Source organism: Panthera leo, chromosome D1, assembly GCF_018350215.1.
Source record: "Panthera leo isolate Ple1 chromosome D1, P.leo_Ple1_pat1.1, whole genome shotgun sequence".
NCBI classification, from domain to species: domain Eukaryota; kingdom Metazoa; phylum Chordata; class Mammalia; order Carnivora; family Felidae; genus Panthera; species Panthera leo.
The window spans coordinates 23634612-23653344 of NC_056688.1; the positions used below are offsets into that span (position 1 = coordinate 23634612).

General features: G+C 49.3%; 1 protein-coding gene and 1 long non-coding RNA gene across 3 annotated transcripts in view; both read right to left on the minus strand.

Moving 5' to 3' along the window:
* KIRREL3 (kirre like nephrin family adhesion molecule 3) overlaps positions 1–18733 on the minus strand; it is a 547667-nt gene that overhangs the window by 265360 nt on the left and 263574 nt on the right. The gene's annotated exons all lie outside the window — the stretch shown is intronic.
* On the minus strand, positions 10189–10896 carry LOC122200678. The gene is made up of 2 exons (XR_006193889.1): positions 10807–10896; positions 10189–10524 (listed from the first exon to the last, which is right to left on the minus strand). It is a non-coding gene; the product is annotated as an uncharacterized LOC122200678 (long non-coding RNA).

Consider the following 18733-nt stretch of genomic DNA (forward strand, 5'->3'; position numbering starts at 1 on the left):
CCCCGCCTCATCCTGCCCCCAGGAGCGGATGCGGCCCTCTCTGCCAGGCCCCTTGGGTGTGCCCCATTGTGTCTCCACATGCGCCAAAGATGCTCGTCCTAGAAGGCGGGCACTCGGCGATGTGTGTGTGCTGCCTCACAGGGAGCATGTCGTCCCCCGAAGGGGGCTGATGGAACTGGGGGCCATCTGGGCCCAATCTATCCCCAGGAGGGGACAGCCTGCAGGAGGAAACAAGGCCCAGTTCTGCCTTGCTCATGAAGGGTCATGCCAGCTGCGATCTTTTATTCTGGCTGGAACGCCTGATGGACGATTGCTGCTTTTCCTCTTGACGAGCCTGTTTATTTTCGGGGTGGTGTGAAGGATGGTGCAGGGTGAGTGTGAACCAAAGTGAGGAGGGCTATGGATGGCATATTCTCTGAACTATGACTACTGGTCAGGCCCCTGGCAGCTGGGGCAGAGTGGGAACTGCTCTAAAAGGCCGGGAGGCCTGGATTCATTCCAGCTGTGCCACTTCCTGCCTATTTACCTTGTCTGGCCTACCTCCCAGGCCAGGCCACCATGGATGGTTGTGCAGGCCGCGTACTGCACAAGGCCAGAGGTTGCCAGTTGCACAGACTACGGATGACTGGAGCTCCAGAGAGCTGTGCTGTGCAGCAGCTTTGCTCACAGGGCTCTTGTGAGGAGCAAACAAAATCATTGTGAGCAGCAGCGTCCTTACCTGTTTTGTGTCAGGCTCCATAGTAAGCATTTTTTAAAAATATTTTTTAATGTTTTATTTATTTTTGAGACAGAGAGAGACAGCATGAGCAGGGGAGGGGCAGAGAGAGAGTGAGACACAGAATCTGAAGCAGGCTCCAGGCTCTGAGCTGTCAGCACAGAGCCCGACGCGGGGCTCGAACTCACGAACCACGAGATCGTGACCTGAGCCGAAGTTCCGTAGTAAGCATTTTACATTTCACCCCCTTCTACAGCCTGCAAGGTAGGTACTGTTATTACCTCACTCCCATGTTACCGATGAGAAAACTGAGGCCAGAGAGATTAGGCAACTTCTCTCACGTTGGTCAGATAGGGAGTGACGGAGCTGTCATCTGAACACAGGGCTGGCTGATTCTCAACACCATGCTCCTTTTTGTTTTATTGTTTATTTATTTATTTGGAGACAGAGAGTGAGAGCAGGGGAGGGACAGAGAGACAGGGAGAGAAAAAGAATCCTAAGCAGATTCCACACTGTCAGCACAGAGCCCGATGCGGGGCTCGAACTCACAGACGGTGAGATCATAACCTGAGCCGGAATCAAGAGTCGGACACAACCAATGGAGCCACCCAGGCGCCCCCTCCCGCAAGACCATCCACTCAGCAAAAGACAGTATCGGGTAGCGTGGAGCCAGGAGTCCGGGGTCTGGTCCAGTGGCCTGCCCCCAAGCCCTGTCTCTCCATGGGAAGGAAGGGGTAAGGAAGCTCTTGCTGAACGTGGGAGAATCCTTCTCCCTTGGTCCTGTCATCCTTGTCTTGGGATTCCTCCCATAACACGGATCATGACTCTCACTCAGGAACCAGTGTCGGCAGTGGCTGTGCTGGGAGCATCCGTGTTCTTTGCTTCATTCCCCTTTCTCAAAAAAGAAGAAGAAATGGAGCGGTCAGATCGTTTGGACCAATTTTCTAGAACTGCCAGGCCTGTTTTTCCAGAGAGATGGCCACCAGACTCATTCCTCCCTCCCCCCATTGACCCCACACAGGTGCAATTAGATATGACTCGATAGTCACATATTTGCGCACTTTACATGGGTCTCTTAGCATCTGCTCCTTCATATGCAGGCCCAGAAAACTGTCACACAGTCCTGCACACACCCACAAATCTGTACACACCCATACAGCTGTGAGCCATGTACTCACATAGCACACACACGTGTGCGCATGTCTACGATGGTCTCGTTTAACTGCAGAACCAAATGAGCCCAGCAGCACAGAATGACAGCTAGGAAGAGGTGGAGGGTGGAGGAAGGGCGGGGGGCGGCAGGAAGAAATAGCACTGTCAGGACACAGGCTTGGAAAGGACCGCAGGGGACAGTCTCCAGTGGACTGGGGCTCAGGGTCTGCTTACTTAGACGATCTGGCCGAGAGATCTCAGCAGAGTACAACTTCAGCCACGGGGCCGTGGCTCTACAGCGTCTTCCTCTAGGAGGCCGTCCCATCCACGTGTGTGTGCACATGTGTGTATCGGGCTTACTCTCTATAGACAGATAGCACTTTATTGTAAGATGTCTTCGTTTCCACAAGCTGGGGCTAAGAAGGGAAGCCTGAGTCGTTCCTGACACCTGGGCTTCCATGACTGGACGTCTGCATTTTGGCCCCATCACCTACACCAGTCCCAAAGTTTACCTCAGAAAACATTAAAATTCAGGACGAAACAAGCCAAGGGTCCCCCAAAAGAAAGCATTCAGGGAAATACTATTCTGTTCCTCAAACCATGCCCCCGGGACAAAAGTCTCCATCCTCTATGACAGCTCAGTTTTCTGCCTCCATAAATGATCACCCAACCCCTTGGAAGATACGAAGAATACAACGGTACAAAGAGGTCAGTCCTTTTTCACCGAGGCCAAAATTATAACCAGTTTCTTGTGCATCATTCTATAAATTTACATACAGCAATGCACCTACATGCATACACACACACACACACACACACACACACACACACACACATCTACATATCTATATGTAGATGTAGATGTGGGTGTACATGTAGATGTGTGTGTATGTGTATACATGGAAAACACACCGGAGAGGATTACAGATGGCCACAAAGATTTTGCCACTTCTTCCACAGAACATGGAGAAAGAGACGTACTGCTTCAGAGACATAACCTTCACAGTATCACTGCTGTTTCTGCTTTCAGGTGTGTGTAGTGCTTCCCCTTGGAACCGGGCCACCATGCTGTGAGAGCTATATCACATAGAGAGACCCAAGGAGGAGAACTGAGGCAACTGGACAACAGCACAAGCTGAGCTCAAGTTGCAGCACCGATTGCCTGCCATGAGCGTGATCCATTTGGGCCTTCCAGCCCAGTCGAGCCTTCAGATGACTGCTGCACCCCTGGCGATACTGGACAGAGGCAATGAACCACCACTGGACGGACTGAACCCAGTCATGCCACAGAGCCATTAAAGCCAGTGAACAGTAGCTTTTGTTTTAAGCTACTATGTTTGGGGTGGCAGGTTACAAAGAAATAGAAAACTGAAACGTTGATGAATTCTACTCATTTTAATACCTATCTACTAATTCGTCGATTAGCTATATTATAACTTTATAAAACTAGTATCATAAGAAGGGGCATATTCATTATATCTAGTCCCTTGCAGGGACAGAGCAATGGACACCCTATACATGTGTATTTGTGCATATGTGTAAATAGATATCTCTAGGTTAAATTCCTAAACCTAAAATTCTCATTGAACAACGTGTGAATTTAAAATTTTGATGGCTATTGCCAAATTATCCTCCAAAGGTGTCCTACCACATCTTGTATTTCCACCAAAAATGTATGAACGAGCCAGATTCTCTATACCCTTGCCCATAAGGGTTATGAGGATATAATCAAACTTTTAATCTTTTCTTGTCTGACAGATTTTTGAAAAATCAGCTGTGTTTTAGTTTGCATTTCTTCAATGACGGTTGAAGTGCTTCATGTTTTGATATGTTTATTAGCTATTTTTTTTTCTTTCTCGGCGAATGTCCTTTGTCCATTTTTTCTACTGGCTCCTAAGAACTTTTTACTTTATTGAATTTTAAGAACTCTTTCTCCTTATTGAATAGTAAGAACTCTCGGATGACAAAATGAAAGAAATTAGCCCTTCGTCATTTGTGTTACAGATATATTTTCACAGATGATTTTTTTAGCCTTTGACTTTGTGCATAAACACACACACACACACACACACACACACACACACACGATACATTTACTTTTTCTCCTGTTTTATGGTTTTGTCTATCCTTCATCCAGGTGGGATTTGTTTTGGTATAAGGAGTGAGGAGGAGATCCTATTTAATCTTTTTCTTCCAATTATCTGCTACTTGCCCAAGAGCATTTATTAATTGATCTCCTCGCCCCCCTGCTTTGCAACACCCCTTTATCATAGGCTATCTCCCCACATGTACATGTGAGTCTATTTCTGTGCTGTTTTGTTCCCTTGATCTCTCTCTACTGGCAGCCAGTACCTAAAGCCTGCTTCTCAGCTATTTCAGCCTGCATTTCCTCTGGGATTCAGTTTGCTCTCGGAGCCAGTGTCTAGGGTTCTCAGCCTTTGTTGCCAGCCCCAGATATAATGCCTCCATTTCATTCTATTCTAACCCACTCTTTTCTTCCATAGACTCTTTGCAGCACTTCTTTAGAAAGTTTCCCTTTCCCTGGATCATTTCTCCCTGAGTAGAGAAATGCCTTTCAATAGTTGTTCTTAAACTCTTCCTCTTGGTCACTGTGATTAGCTTTTCTCGCTTCCCTGGAACCCTTCCACCCCGAGCCAAAACCTCCCTCTCCTGGCCTCCTCTGGGAAAATAGTTCTCTTTTCATGGGCCATCCATACTCATTCATTCTCCTGCCTGTTCACTCACCTGCAATATTAGATGGGGTAGCTTGGTCTGGTAAGTGGAAAGTAAACCAGGAGATTGATGGACCTCTAGTAAGGTGTTCCTGAATAAGGTGATGATTGCCACAGGTCTTAAAGTACCCGTGTGTCATTGACGATCAAGAAATAAACTGTCTCTCTCTTCAACCGACTTTTCACATGCGAAAGAAATCCCTGGCCAGGGAGTCAGAAAATATTCATGCCGCCTGAAAACTCATCTGCCTGTACCTCTTCCCTTTTATTCCTGGCAGTTTACAATGTTAAATTGCCACTAAAGCAGGCAAAATGAGTGTGTGAAGTCAAGCATCTGAGAAGGCCTGGAAAGTCTGAAATAAACAATATTGGAATAACAATGTCCTACTCACCAAGGGCATTTAGCTAGAAAAACACTCCTGCTTAGGAATTCTATTTGTTTTCCTCCTGGAAAATGGGGAAAACAGATCTGTAATTCAGCTGTGAATACCCTATTTTCTTTTTAAAGAGAACAACTGGAGGGGAGGGCTGGAAATGGGGTCCTTTATCTCAGGTCTCCAACCCTGGCCCAGGGCACACAAGACCAGAGTCATCACCATCAGTAACAACAGCTTAATTAGCAAGCTGCAGCTCCCAGGTGGGCCTCCTATGGTCGGGAAGGCATGTGGTTCAAGGGTCCAGGAGAGGCACCCGGGACAGAAGAGCCAAAAGCGACAATCTCAGCAGATGGCTGCAGACCGCCTCCCTCATTTCTCTAGTGCCTCCAGGGTGTCCCCTCACATTCAGCACGACCTCTGTGGACTTCATCAACACCCTTCCCCCCGTCCCCCCTCCAGCTTTCTGTCAAATGCACCACTCTCCACTAAGCCAGGTCTAAGACCGTGGGATCAACTCTGAGCTCTCCCTTTCTTTTTCATTCTCCCCTCCTTATCTCCAAACTGCCCCTATGCCCCTATATTCGGTGTTTCTCCTTCAGGTGTCTCTTGAATGTTTCTTCTTCTTTATCCCACAGTGACTGCCCTGATCCATGTTAATCCAATAGTTTCTGTCCCCACCCGGGTACAGCCCTGTGTCATCATGGCCAGATGGATCTTCCTTTAACACTATATTCAGCATATCCCTTCTGGTCAAGAGAGAAGGATAGCAATATTTGAATGCCTACATTGCATTGGGCACTGGGTTACACTCTTTACTTATTTCATTTAATACTGTCAGCCACTTTAGGAAGTGTGTTTTATTATCCTTAAGCAAAAGGACCATGAGATTATTAGAGTAGTTCCACGTCCTTTTCCTGGTATCCAAAAATCTCTCCATAATATGCCTCTGATTTGACTATTTGGCTGGATCAATACTCCATCCCAAGTGGAACTTGATTCCAGTCAGGCCCATCTCTTGTCTAGGGGGAGTAGAGAGTGGAAGGAAAGGTCCTATGGCAGAAGGACGGTCAAGCAGAAAAGGCAGAGTTCACAGCTAACTGGATCAAGTCCAGACAATGAGTGGTTGTGTGGTGATAGGATCTGTTATGGGCTGAATTGTGTCACCCAAAATCGATGTGCTGAAGTCCAAACCTCCAGGGCTTCAGAACGTGACTGTATTTGGAGAGAGTCTTTGAAGAGGTGATTATGTTAAAATGAAGCCATTAGGGAGCGTTCTAATCCAATCCTACTGATGTCCTTATAAGAAGAGGACACAGGAGCATCTGAGTGGCTCAGTTGGCTAAGCATCCCATTCTTGATTTTGGCTCAGTTTATGATCTCACTGCTTGTGAGACTGAGTCCTGCATCGGGCTCTGTGCTGACAGCGCGGAGCCTGCTTGGGATTCTCTCTCTCCCTCTCCCTCAGCCCCACCCTTGTTTGTGCTCTCCCTCTCTCTCTCTTAAAAAAAAAAAAAAGAGGACACAGACACCCACAGAGGGAAGACCATGTGAAGGCACAGGGAAAAGATGGCCAACTTCAAGACAAGGAGGGAGGCCTCAGAAGAAACCAACTTCAGAATTCTAGCCTCCAGAACTCTGAGAGAAGAAATTTCTCTTGTGTAAGCCACCCAGTCTGTGATGTTTTCTTATGGAAACCCAAGAAAACTAATACAAAAGCCCACACAGGTCCTGGCTGAAGAAGGGGGGCAGTGGGACAATGGGCATGAGCATAGGCGATGATAGGTAGGTACCTTCATTGAGCACCTTCTGTATGCCAAGCACCATGCTACTATGCAAGCATTTCACATTCATTACCTTTAATCCTCACAAATATCCTGCAAGGTAGTTACTGTCACAGCCATTTCAGAGATATGGGGTCCAAAGCTCCAAGGGATAGTAAATATCTCCAGGAGACACAGATAATGAGCATCGGCTCTGGGATTTGAACCCCCATCTTCCTGTGAAGCCTGTGCTCATTCTACTGTGCTGTGCTGTGTGAGTCAGCAGGTGGGCTGGCATTGGTGGACCTCAGACCTGTCCACAGGCAGCAGAGCCCTGACTAGCAGGTGGCTTTGGGAATAGTACCTTGTCTAGGAGGGCATGCTCATCAAGTTCATGGGGCAGAAACACAGGACTTCACAGAGTTGAGGAAAGGAGGAACAGCTCAGTGTTCTTTCCACCAAAACACTGAACCTCCCCTTCCTCTTTATACCCAGCATGGTCCTGGAAGTAGCCAAATGGGGAGGCAACGTTAGCTTCCTGAGATAGCTTAGTATCTTTCACGCATACCCCACCACGGTGTGCTGACATTCTAATGAGATGAGAACACAGTCCTTAAGGCGCCAGTTAACGTGTATGCAGATGGGAGCTTGGGGGACTATTTCCCTAAATGGTACTCTCCATGAATAACCATCACCCTTCCTATCTACCGGGGAAGGCACTCTCCTCTGTCCTCAGAGTGGGATTCCCTCATCCCAATGTGGACTTAGAATCCCTGGTGCCCTGAGGGGAAGCAAATTAGTGTCCCTGATAATTAAGTGTCTCAAATAAAGGTTTGGTTTAGGTTTAATAAGAAATGCGATTCCAAGTCAAACAGATCACAATCGATTATTAAGAACAGAATTACCAGCGTTCCACAACAGCCACAAACATGAAATCTTATTTCAGAGTTGCTAAACCCCAATAAATACCATTTTAATAATTAATGAGGCTTTAATGAATGCATGACAATAGTCTCGACTTGCGGATCTCTTCACAAGGAGCAGGGGGAGATGGGGAGAGAGTTCTGTGGGAAGGATTCACGTAGGAGAACGGGCATGGGGAGCCCTGGGCTCTAGGTGCCCCTTCCTTGGGACAGGGCCTCTGTTCAGCTGATGATGGCAAGAAACTGGCCAAGTTCACCCTCCCTCAAGAAAAATCAGGGGTCTACATGAATCAAATTAGCCACTTAATTGTCAAACACTCTGAGCGTTCAGGTTTCAAACACTAACCCCAAGAGACAGTAAAGTGCTTTTGCATCCTTAGAGAAAGGACTCTGCTCCATTTTTTCACGGACCAAACTGGTGGCAGATGGACAGAGTTACCGCAAAATGATCTCCATCCTGCCTGATGCAGAAGCAAGTAGCCACCTGAGTTTAAAGGGACTTCTTGAACTAATTTATCAAATCAATGGTTCCCACATAGGTAGAAAAACTAGTATCGTGTTAGCTACAAGGAAGAAAAAAGGAAGACTGTAGTCCTGTCCCTTGTCCCATAGAAATTCAGATTTCGTGGGGATGGGCTAAGAGGTCGGATTTAAGGGTCTGTAAGGTGGGGATTTCTAGTACAGTCCCCGTTGCCTGACAACGTTTTGCTGGCAAAGGCCAGGGATTTGTTCTTTAAACCAAAAAGCTACCCTCCCACCTGGCCCACCTCTCCAGGTGATTCTGACACATGGCCAGCAATGGAGCATTTCATCGTAGAAAGCAGTAACATTTCCAAGAATATGGTATTCCAGGAACATGGAAGAGCTAATGTTCCATTGGAAATGCCTCCCCTTGGGGTCCAGAGAGGCTACTCCCTAGTGACAATGACCTACCGTTCCTTCGTGAGTGGTCCCCTGGCTTGCACTATTGCTGGCCAAGCCCCTATCCCAACGGTCCTCTTCGGATATGAAAGATGTCCGGAAAGGGGAGAGCAAACAGTGAGCTGAGGCGTTCCTACTTCACGAGCATTTTCTTTCTGTGTCTCTGGTGAGTCAGAGTTTGTTTGAATGTGAATTATCTGCAATCATAAAAGTGACAGTACAGCTGGCTGCCGGGAGCCTGGAGGAGGAAATGTATGCTGCAGATAAGGTGGGGGAGAGTGTGAGTGTGTGTGTGACAGAGTGTGAGTGTGTGTGTGTGTGTGTGTGTGTGTGTGTGTGAGTGTGTGCACGCCTGGACACTCTGGGGGGCCGGCGCTGTCCACACCAAAGCAACTCCTGAGGGGGCCTTTCTGAGTGAGGAAAGGGCTGACAGGGATGAGTCCTTCAGAGTCCCTTCGGTCTGTCTGCTCTTATGATAGCAGAAGGCCAGGACCTCATCAAGCCAGGGAGCGCCTCCTGTCCCTCTTCTCCAGCCCCTGGATTTTAGTCCAATCCCAGCCTGTCCCCTCTGTTGCCCAGGGATGTGGGAGAAGATAATGTGGAGGCCCATGGTGGCTACCCGTATTCTCCTGGTGCTGGCACCTTCGTCTCAGGAGCCAGGGCACAGGTGAGGGCCTGGGCATGATGTCCTGTACCCCTGACATCAGAAGCCATTGCTTCTGTGCAGTCATTGTGTGGGGCTTGTGGGAAGGAGAGGAAGGCAGCGGGAGGTCTTCAAGTTCAGGACCATGGCTTTCTGAGGTTGGTGACAACCAAAAAGCTGCCAAAAAACCCCACACAAAACAGTAGAGAAAAGAAGCAGGTGGAGACAGCACTGTTTTTCAGCCCAGGCCCCCTCTGTCCATCCTTGCTCCTCCCACAAACTAATAGGTGGTCCAGAGGTCACCCAAGTGCCCCTGCCAGTCATCTGGAGAGAAACCACAGTTTAGCTGTTCCAAGGGTTTTTGGTCATTCACCGGACACTGAGTGCCTCCTAAGCTCTGGCACGGTGTGACGTGCTGGGTGTTGGGTGCTGGGGGCTAGGTTCTTGGCTCCTGGCCTCGGGGAGTTCAGAGTCCAATAAGGAGGACAGTCAGATAAACAGTCATTTGCAATGTGGTGTAAGAACCATGAGATCGGGTCAGTGCAGAAGGCCGTGGAGGTGCGGGCAGCTAACCGAGGCTCTGGGAGAGGACAAAGGAAGGGTCTCTCAGGGAAGCCCAGCGCCTGCACTGATGTTGGGGAGCACAGAAAGGGGAGCATTCTCATGGAGGAAGTCAGGGACAACTGGTAGACCAGCATGGTGGAAGCCAGGGGAGTTGGCTGAGGTTGGCAGAGGCATGAGGGCTGCTTATAAGTTTGGATGCTCTCACAAGGCCCAGGGGAGCACCGGGTGCTTTTGAGCAGAGGAGTGGCACGTCCAGGAGTCAGCCAGGAACTGTTGCCGAGGCCTGGGTGAGAGATGCTCCAGATGGGTGAGGAAGTAGACTTAACAGGCCTTGGGAACTGACGGGGCTTACGTTCTGGGGAGGGAGACAGACATTAGACAACCAATTACACAATTCATTATGCGATTACCAGCGTGAGAAGTGTTCTGAAGGACAGTACGGGGTGTGTGGGCCCACTGGGGGGCAGATAGGAGGATCCCTCTGGCCAAGGGCGTCGGGGAGGCTTCCTGGAGCTGAGGTGGTGAGCGGGGCGGGGAGCAGCACGTGGACAGGGCAGGCAGGAGGACGTATGGCATCTCTGAGGACCTTAGAGGCCAGTCCGGCTAGAGCAGGGGAGGGCCAACCATGGCCTGGGAGCCGAATACAGCCGCCTGCCTCTTTTGTCAGCGAAGTTTCACTGGAACACAGCCGTACCTGCTTCTGTACACAGTGGGTGTGGCTGACACACTTTTTCACACTGTCAGGCAGGGATGAGAGTGAGGGAAGGGAGGGGTCCAGGGTGCACCATTTAGGGAGGCCTTCCCCCGCACAGCCGCAGCCCTGCCAAGCAGCCAGCCACCATTTCCCCACAGTCCTGCAGTCTTCCCTTACCTGCCTCTTACTCCCTTCCTACAGGGGTAGAATTGAGTACCCTCGACCTCGGAACAGCGGTAGGTTCCGGGGTGTCGCCCCCTACCGTGTAGTCAAAACCCCACGTCTACCTTTTGACCCTCCCCAAACTTGACTACTAATAACCTACTGTGGACCAGATGCCTTGCCGACAGCATAAACTGGATTCGCACAGATTTTGTACGTCGTATCTACTGCATACCGTGTTCTTACGATAAGGGAAGCTAGAAAAGAGAAAACGTCACGAAGAAAGTCACAAGGAAGAGAAAATACGTCCACCGCGTTGCGCTCCTTTACAGAAAAAAATCTGGGCACAAGTAGACCTGCATGGTTTGAACCTGTGTGGTTCAAAGGTGTTGTAGCTGCAACGGAGACCTCTGGTTGCAAAGCCGAAAACATTGGCTCTCTGGCCCTTCATAATAAGAACAACCTTGCTGCCCCTCTGGCCTAGAGCACAAGCACGAGGGGGTGTGGGGTACTGGCCGAGCACCGATGCTACTGGAGTGCAGCTCACCTCCCCTTCGCGCTCAGCTCTACAGGCAGAAGCCACCTGTATGAACACCTGGGCCCCTGCAGGGGGCTGGCAGAGGGGAGCACAATTCCTAGCTGTGGAAACATGCACAGTCCATGTAGAAGGCAAGCAGGAGGTGCTGGCCAGTTATTGCCCTGGAAGCAGCCCTCAACAAATGATGGATCGATAGGGGGGTTGTGGGGATAAATAGTCCAATTTCCTTGCTTCTCAGTGGGGGAGAAGGTCGGGCCCCAGAGCCGCCTGGAGGGACTAAACACAACTGCACGCCGCGGTGTCTGACTTGACAAAGAGCCCTCCACTGGCTCCTTTCCTTCCCTTTCTTGCTCACCAGCCCCATCCGTGCTTCCTGGGATCACTCCCCAAACAAATTACGTGCATTTTTCTTAATGAGTATTCATTTATTTTTGAGAGAGAGAGAATGACTGTGAGTGGGGGAGGGACACAGAGAGAGAGAGAGAGAGAGAGAGAGACCCAGAAGCCAAGGCAGGCTCCAGGCTCTGAGCTGTCAGCACAGAGCCCAACACGGGGCTCCAACCCACGAACCGTGAGATCATGACCTGAGAGCCGAAGTCAGACGCTTAACTGACTGAGCCACCCAGGCGCCCCTGCGTGCATTTGAATCCTTGTTCTAGAATCTGCTTTGAGGGGACCCAAACTAGATGGTGAGATGTCCCTGAGCTGCCCAAGGTGTCAGAAGGTACCTGTACCACATCCTGCTGTAGAGGAAAGAGGCCTTCTGGATAATTAACAGGGTTTCATTTGCATGAAACCCCTCCCCTCCCCTAAGCCTCAAGCCACAAGATGAGGAGGTGGCCTTAAATTTTTTTTGTTTTTAAACTTTTTTTTTAATGTTTATTCATTTTTGAGAGACAGAGACAGAGCAGGAGCGGGGAAGGGGCAGATAGAGGGAGACACAGAATCTGAAACAGGTTCCAGGCTCTGAGCTGTCAGCACAGAGCCCGACGTAGGGCTCGAACTCACAAACTGCGAGATCCTGACCTGAGCTGAAGTCGGATGCTCAACTGACTGAGCCACCCAGGTGCCCCCAACATTTTTGTTTTTAATACTAAATTCAAATACTACCTTTCTGTGGGACTGCGTTGCTGGGATCCCTACATTCCTAACAGTTGGCTCCTTGTGCAAGCCTACTGCTCTTCTGCCCTAGGAAAAATGTCCAGACAACTGATGGAGTTCCTGTTTTGTCGTCTGATAACTCTGCTTCCTTCTTCCTTAAAGAAAACTGTGCCGAGAAAGGATCACTTGAGAAAAGCTATCTTTGCTTACCCTACTCCGGCCATCCATCTTGGACAGAAACTCAACTATTCTGTGTTTTTCAGTTTCCTTCCCAAAGGTCTCGGTGCGCATTGGGCCAGTTCGGGCAAGTTGATAGGCTTGCCTCCTGCACTGGCCAGCCCCTGATGGGGCCCCAAGTTAAAATACAAGTTTTAAGTAAGTGCTCTCCTTTCCTGGGAATTGTTGACAGCTAAAGACCACATGGGCTCATCAGTATGATCCCGAAGAGAGAAATGATCGGGGCAAATGGCTCCAAATGGAGATGAAAAAGCTTTTACAGTGACAGGGAAGAGATATCGCAAGCTGCTTGAGGAAATGCAGTTTGGGAATATAGGGGAACATGGGCCATTCTGTCAATAAAAAGCAAGAGGAAAGGGACAGGGAGCACGCGAAATGGTGTAAAAGAGAGAAACAAGATGAGGTGAGAAAAAGGGGTAGAGTCATCAGGCACGGGGAGGGGAGACGGAGTAAGCCAGAGCAGTGGCCATCAGAGAGCCTTTCAAAGAGTGGCAGGGAATACAGAGCGTGTTCGGACCTCATCGAAGCTGAACACCGTGGCAGAGGGACTAGTGTTGCAGCGTGAAGTGTGTAGGAAAGCTCTTGGTGCCCATTTGAAGAACACAAGAGCAATCTGCGGTGTTATTGACTAACAGAAAAATGGCTCCTCCCTGACTTAGCACAGGATGCATTTATCTTCGGACAGAACCTCAATAGGGCCCGGAGTTAGTTCTTAGGTGTTTTGGCAAGAGGTCGGACGTGAGAAGTGTGGAAGATGTGCTGTGGGGTGTGGGGTGGGGTAAAAAGAGGTGGGTAGGGAAGTGAGGGCAGGGATGGGAGGTGATGGGAAAAAAGCAGAGGAAAGGAGATGGAGAGAAGGAAGGAGACAGGAGGGAGAGAAGGAAGAACACAGGGGAGGGGGCTAGGAAGGAGAAAAGAAACGACAGGATGAGAATTTAGGAATAAGAGGTAGGGAGAGAAGAGGGGAAGGGAAGGAGCTGAAAGAGATTTGGAAAATCTTCAGCTGGGAAGAACAAAGCAGCTGACATCCTTGGAGGACCTGCTAGGTGCCACACATGGACCGAGGCGTCATTTCATTATCTTATTTAATCCTTATATCAACATCTCATTGGTGCTATCACCCTCCTTTTTATAGGTGAGGAACTGGGGGCTCTGAAAATTTAAGTCACTTTGTCCGCAAATCGCGATATTGAGGATGGGATTCAAACTCAGGAATAAAGGAAGTTTAAGGTGGTTCAAGATTGGCTCCACCCCAGGGGAACAGGCTAGCTCCTGCTTTTCCAGATCTCTAGGCTGTGGACCAAAGCACAGGACATTCATTCCTATACAGCACTGTAGCATGGAACAACTTAGGCCTCCAACCACCAGGGGGAGCTGTCTTCCCAGCAGACATAGGAAGCCAATTGATCTAAGAAATAGCCAAGTCAGGCAAAGTTATTTGCTAGCTTGCCTTTGTGGGGGATTAATTCGGTGATCAGGGAGGGCACCAGCTGAGAAAGCTGATTCATATCAGCTGATTTTTACTTTATCCTGGACTCCATCTAAATGGGATTTATCTGTTAATTTCTCCATCAGTATCTGTTTTGCTCCCTTTGCTCAACTTGTGCTCACGACTTATTTGTCTACTCTGGTTCTGTCCGTCTCCCTTGGAAAGGAAGGCTGTGTCTGTTTCATTCCCTTCTGTTGGCCCAGGGCTGGCATTGTAGGTGTGCAGTACATTTCTGATAAATGAATGAACAAGTGAGAGGATAGACACATGCTTGAGCAGGAAGGGATCTTGAAGAAGAAGCATTTAATCCTACCAAAGTCCAGTCAGATGGGAGTCTCAAATGTTGCTTTTAAACAAACGGCTTTCTTTGCTTACCGTGGGTCCTCATGTCGGACATCACCTTCAAGACCACCTTCTTGGTGTTTTAGTTGTTTAACCAACTGGTATCTTTTGTGGGGTGGAGTGGGGTTGGGAGTTAGGAGGAGGACCACATGTCTTGTTTTGTCCTGGTAATGATAATAATAAAGGTTCCCTGCCAAGACTGTCATGATGTCCAGAGAAACAGTGGATGTGCGAATGCAGTTTGTAATCTGCACTTTGAAAGTGGTCATTGTTTTCTGGAGTACCACCGTTCTTCACCCTGCTGTAAATTCTCTTATACCGACTCAAGAAGCTATGGGAACCGGGAGTGACAGAATGTTCTAACAGTTGGTCACACCTCCTCCTCGACCTACTGAACTGGAATCTCTGGGAACTCTCTCTGGAACCTGGGCCCCAGGTAGGTCTGCGGTGGGTATGGTCAGGCTTGGGAATCACGGTTCAAGCACACCTTGTCCCCCGTCCCCACTCATCTCTGTCCTTGGGTTGCCCACCCACCCCAGCCTAGGGTGTCTGCCTCTCTTGGTGACTTCAGGGTCACCGTGCAACTTGAAAATCAGTTTCCATTAATGGTGTTCTTCATTTTGAGCCACAATATAAAACACTTTATTGTGATTACAAATAGCAAAGTTATCTTCTGCCAGAGCTTCAGCATCTGAACTTAATAGCATGCTGTAATGCCACCCTGTGCTGATGTGTGGCATATTTAATATCCATCTTTCTTAGAAATAACAGTGTTCAGAAATTAGAAGGGACTTCAGCAGTGAAATAATTAATGTGGGTAACCGTCATAACGCCACAAACGGAACAAGTACAGATGGTAGTGAGCCATGACTGCCAATCTGCTAACCTGTTTTGACAGAACTTTAAATTTCTTCCTTGGGAAGTTCGTGGATGGGAGTTAAAATGACCCTTTCCTCATGACAAGAGCCCAGTCTTCCTGGGTTAAGGATTCATTGGATCCCCTGCCCGGGCAAGGGAGCAGTGCAGAGCTTAGGCTAAGAGACGGGGGGCATGCTGGGTCTGGGACTCTCTTCCATCATGGCTGCCTGGTGTCAGGAGGGAGACTTCCACCTCCCGCCTCTGTGTTTCTGGCCTCTGTCCCAGGCTCGGGCAGGCTGGGCTGCCCTGGAAGTGCAGCCAGACATCTAGCTGTCCTGCATGGTGGCCCTGGGGGAGGGCAGGGGGCCCTGGCTGGGCTCCACTCAGTGGGCAGTAGCTCTTTGAAGATCCTAGCAGCAAGCAGGGGGCGGGTTACAGAACCCAGCTCCAAGATGCTGCATGGCAGTGAAAAATAGCCATAGAAAAATAACTCCTCAAACTCACAGCTAAGTATCTGAGGGAAATGTGGTGAAGAGGTGTTTGGGAAGAGCTACCGCTCGTGGCTGCTCCTGCTTCAGCTCCACTGGTCTCTAAGCCGGAAGGACCAACCAGGATTCTCAAGATGACTCAGAGGTCCCCAGAGAAACCCTGGAGGGCAAATAATGGGAGGAAGGGTAGCTTTTACTGGGCCCCTACAATGGGAGAAGCACTGTGCTCTCCACATATTTTATTTACTGTGCCCAAGGATCATCTCAGGTGGGCATGGTGAGCTAATACTTAAAACACGGAATCTGATAATTGGACAATAAGTGATTCGCCAAGTTCACCAGGGGCTCTGGGAACACCACCTTGGCCAGGCACCCCCCACTGGTGTGATACCAGAGGGGCATCGCTCAGTCTTTCCACCCCTGAGGTCAAACCCTCCTCTTTGGTGCTGAAACACAGCCAAGGAGACTGATCCAAATATTTGTCCCCTTTCCCTCCAGCACCATCATTTCCCCGTTCTCTATTTAATCATCTTCTTACAAAAATGCTGTTATATCTCTAAGTTTTAAAAGTGAAGACACCTCCCTTGACCCTGGTTTCCCTCCTGCTACAGCTCGTTTTCTGTGTTCTCTTTTATAGAATTCAAAAGAGCTGTCTCTCCCTGCCTCCAATTCCCCTTCATCCATTTTCTCTTGAACCCACTCACTCAGATTTTGCTCCCAGCACTCCACGGAGACAGTTCCTTTCAAGGTTACTGCCAAATCCAATGGTCAACTCTTGGTTGACGTGGTTGATCAGCTCTTCCCATTTGAATGCTCTCTTTTTTCAGCCTCTGGGAGAGCAGTCTCTTTTCTCGGACAGCGATTTCTTTTGGGTCCACTCCTATCTCATGGTGGGAGCGTTGGTTCTTCTCCACCTCTATTATTCCCCAATTTTGGAGGGCCTCAGAGCTTCTCTGGGCTGTCCACATTCACTCGGTTATTATCTCATTCAGTTCTATAGCTTTCAGCAGCATCCACATGCCGAAGACTCTCTCCTTGCTTGACATGTCCATCTGGATGTCTTATGGGCATCTAAAATGTAAGCCAGCCAAAACTGACTCCTGCATCCCAGCCTACCCCCTTGCCCCCTGCCTGATCCCTATCTCATTAGATGGCAACTCTGTTCTTCCTCTTGCTCAGCTACAACCTTAGAGGTCACCCTTGCTGTCTCCTTTTCCTTAACACTTTGCATTCAATCTTTTATCCAGAAAATGACTATTTCCCACCATCCCTGATGTTGCCACCCCGATCCCAGGCAGCAGCATCTTGCACCTGGAAGAGAGCGTGAACTCCTAAGAGGTGACCCGCTTCTATTCTTGTCCTATAGTCTTCTGGGCCCAGGGTCCGGAGCTAGCCTTGCACGGGGTAAACAGAACCCTGTGGCTCCTCTGTTTAAACGCTTCAGGGATCCAGGGTCAGGATCGGGCCCCTTCCCTCTCTGATCTCAGCTCGTACATCTTCCCTTTACTTACTCTGCTTTGGCTAAACGAACCTCCTTGTTTTTTCTCAAATACACCAAGCAGGCTCTTGCCTCAGGATCTTGGTCCTTGCTATTTTTTTTTTTTCACGCCTGCCATCTCTTTTACTTTGCCTTATTTTTCTCCCTTGAACTCACCATTACCTGACATCATATACTGATTTGTGGAGTGTCTCTCCCCTCCTGCTAGAATGTCAGCTCTTTGAGGCCAGGGCTCTATCTGTTTTGGCCACGACTGTGTCCCCAGTGCTCAGAATAGGAGATGCCCGATACCAGGCACATACTAGGTGTCCAGGGAATATTTGCTGAGGGGATGAATCTAAACTCCGCGTGACTCTGGGGTCTTTGCCTCTTCCGCCAACCAGCACAGTGCTGCTTGCGTGCAGAAGGGGGCATGCCAGCAAGTTGGGGCAAGATGCCTGGCTCTCTGGCGAGACAGAGTTCTACGTGCCAGTGAGGCCTCAAATGCTCCCCAAGAAGGGTGTTGCCACAGTAGCTAAAAATCAGGGCCCAGGGAAATATGCTAGATTACAGGATGCATAAAAGGAAATAAGAACATTAGATGGGTAAAATGTGGGGACAAACTGAAAAGTATTTTCAATTTAGATCCAAGGGGCTTAAATTCACGTTCCCTCTCCTGTCCAGCCTGGGTGAAGACATTGATCATGCAAGCAGAGACACTTTGGGGGGTGAACGGGGGCTATTAATAAGCGTGCCAGGACACGCCCCGGCCACCAGCCAGCCCAGGCATGCTTCCTCTCCTGAATTGGAGAGGAAGGGGCTGGCTGGTAGCTGGGGTTGATGATGCTGCTGGAGGGCTGGGGCTGAGGGAGATGCTTGGGAAAATGCAGGGAGACAGAGAGGGGACCAAGCAAGAGGGAGCAGCTGGGAGAGGGCAGAGAAGTGTTGGGGCATTTGGTCTGACACATGAGAAGGGCAGAGGCTGGAAGTAGTCCTGGGAGAGGGGCCACTTCCCATGTCTCATAGAGGAGAGAGAGATGGGATTCCTAAGGAAGAAGCTAACAGGACACAAAATGAGCCGGTAAGAGAGGGGCGGTGAAAGAACAACTTTGGCAGGAAGCCCAAGTGCTTTCTGGGGCTGACGGAATGAGGAGCAACATGGTACTTTGGAAAGAAACATGGAGTCCAGACAGACTTTGTCTCACACTCTGGAACTTGGACCGTGAGGGTGTCACTGACTATGCTCTGCCTCACCTTCCTCGTCTGCAAAATGAGGGGTGATAGCACCTTCCTTGAGGAATTCTGGGGAATAAATAATGCACGCCAGGCATCCATCACGATGCATGCGTCATGGCACACGATAGGTGCTCCTCTGGCAACAGAGAGGGAGCGTGCTGTGCTCCTTAAGAAGATGACAACAGGATTGGAGACTGAAGTTTACGTTGGGAGAAGTTGGGGACATGAACCAAAGGGTCTGATGGGGAAGTCTGAGCACTGAAGGAGGGGTGATGGTGGGGGTACTCTTATAGCTTGCTATGGCTGCACATGGAATATGGTATT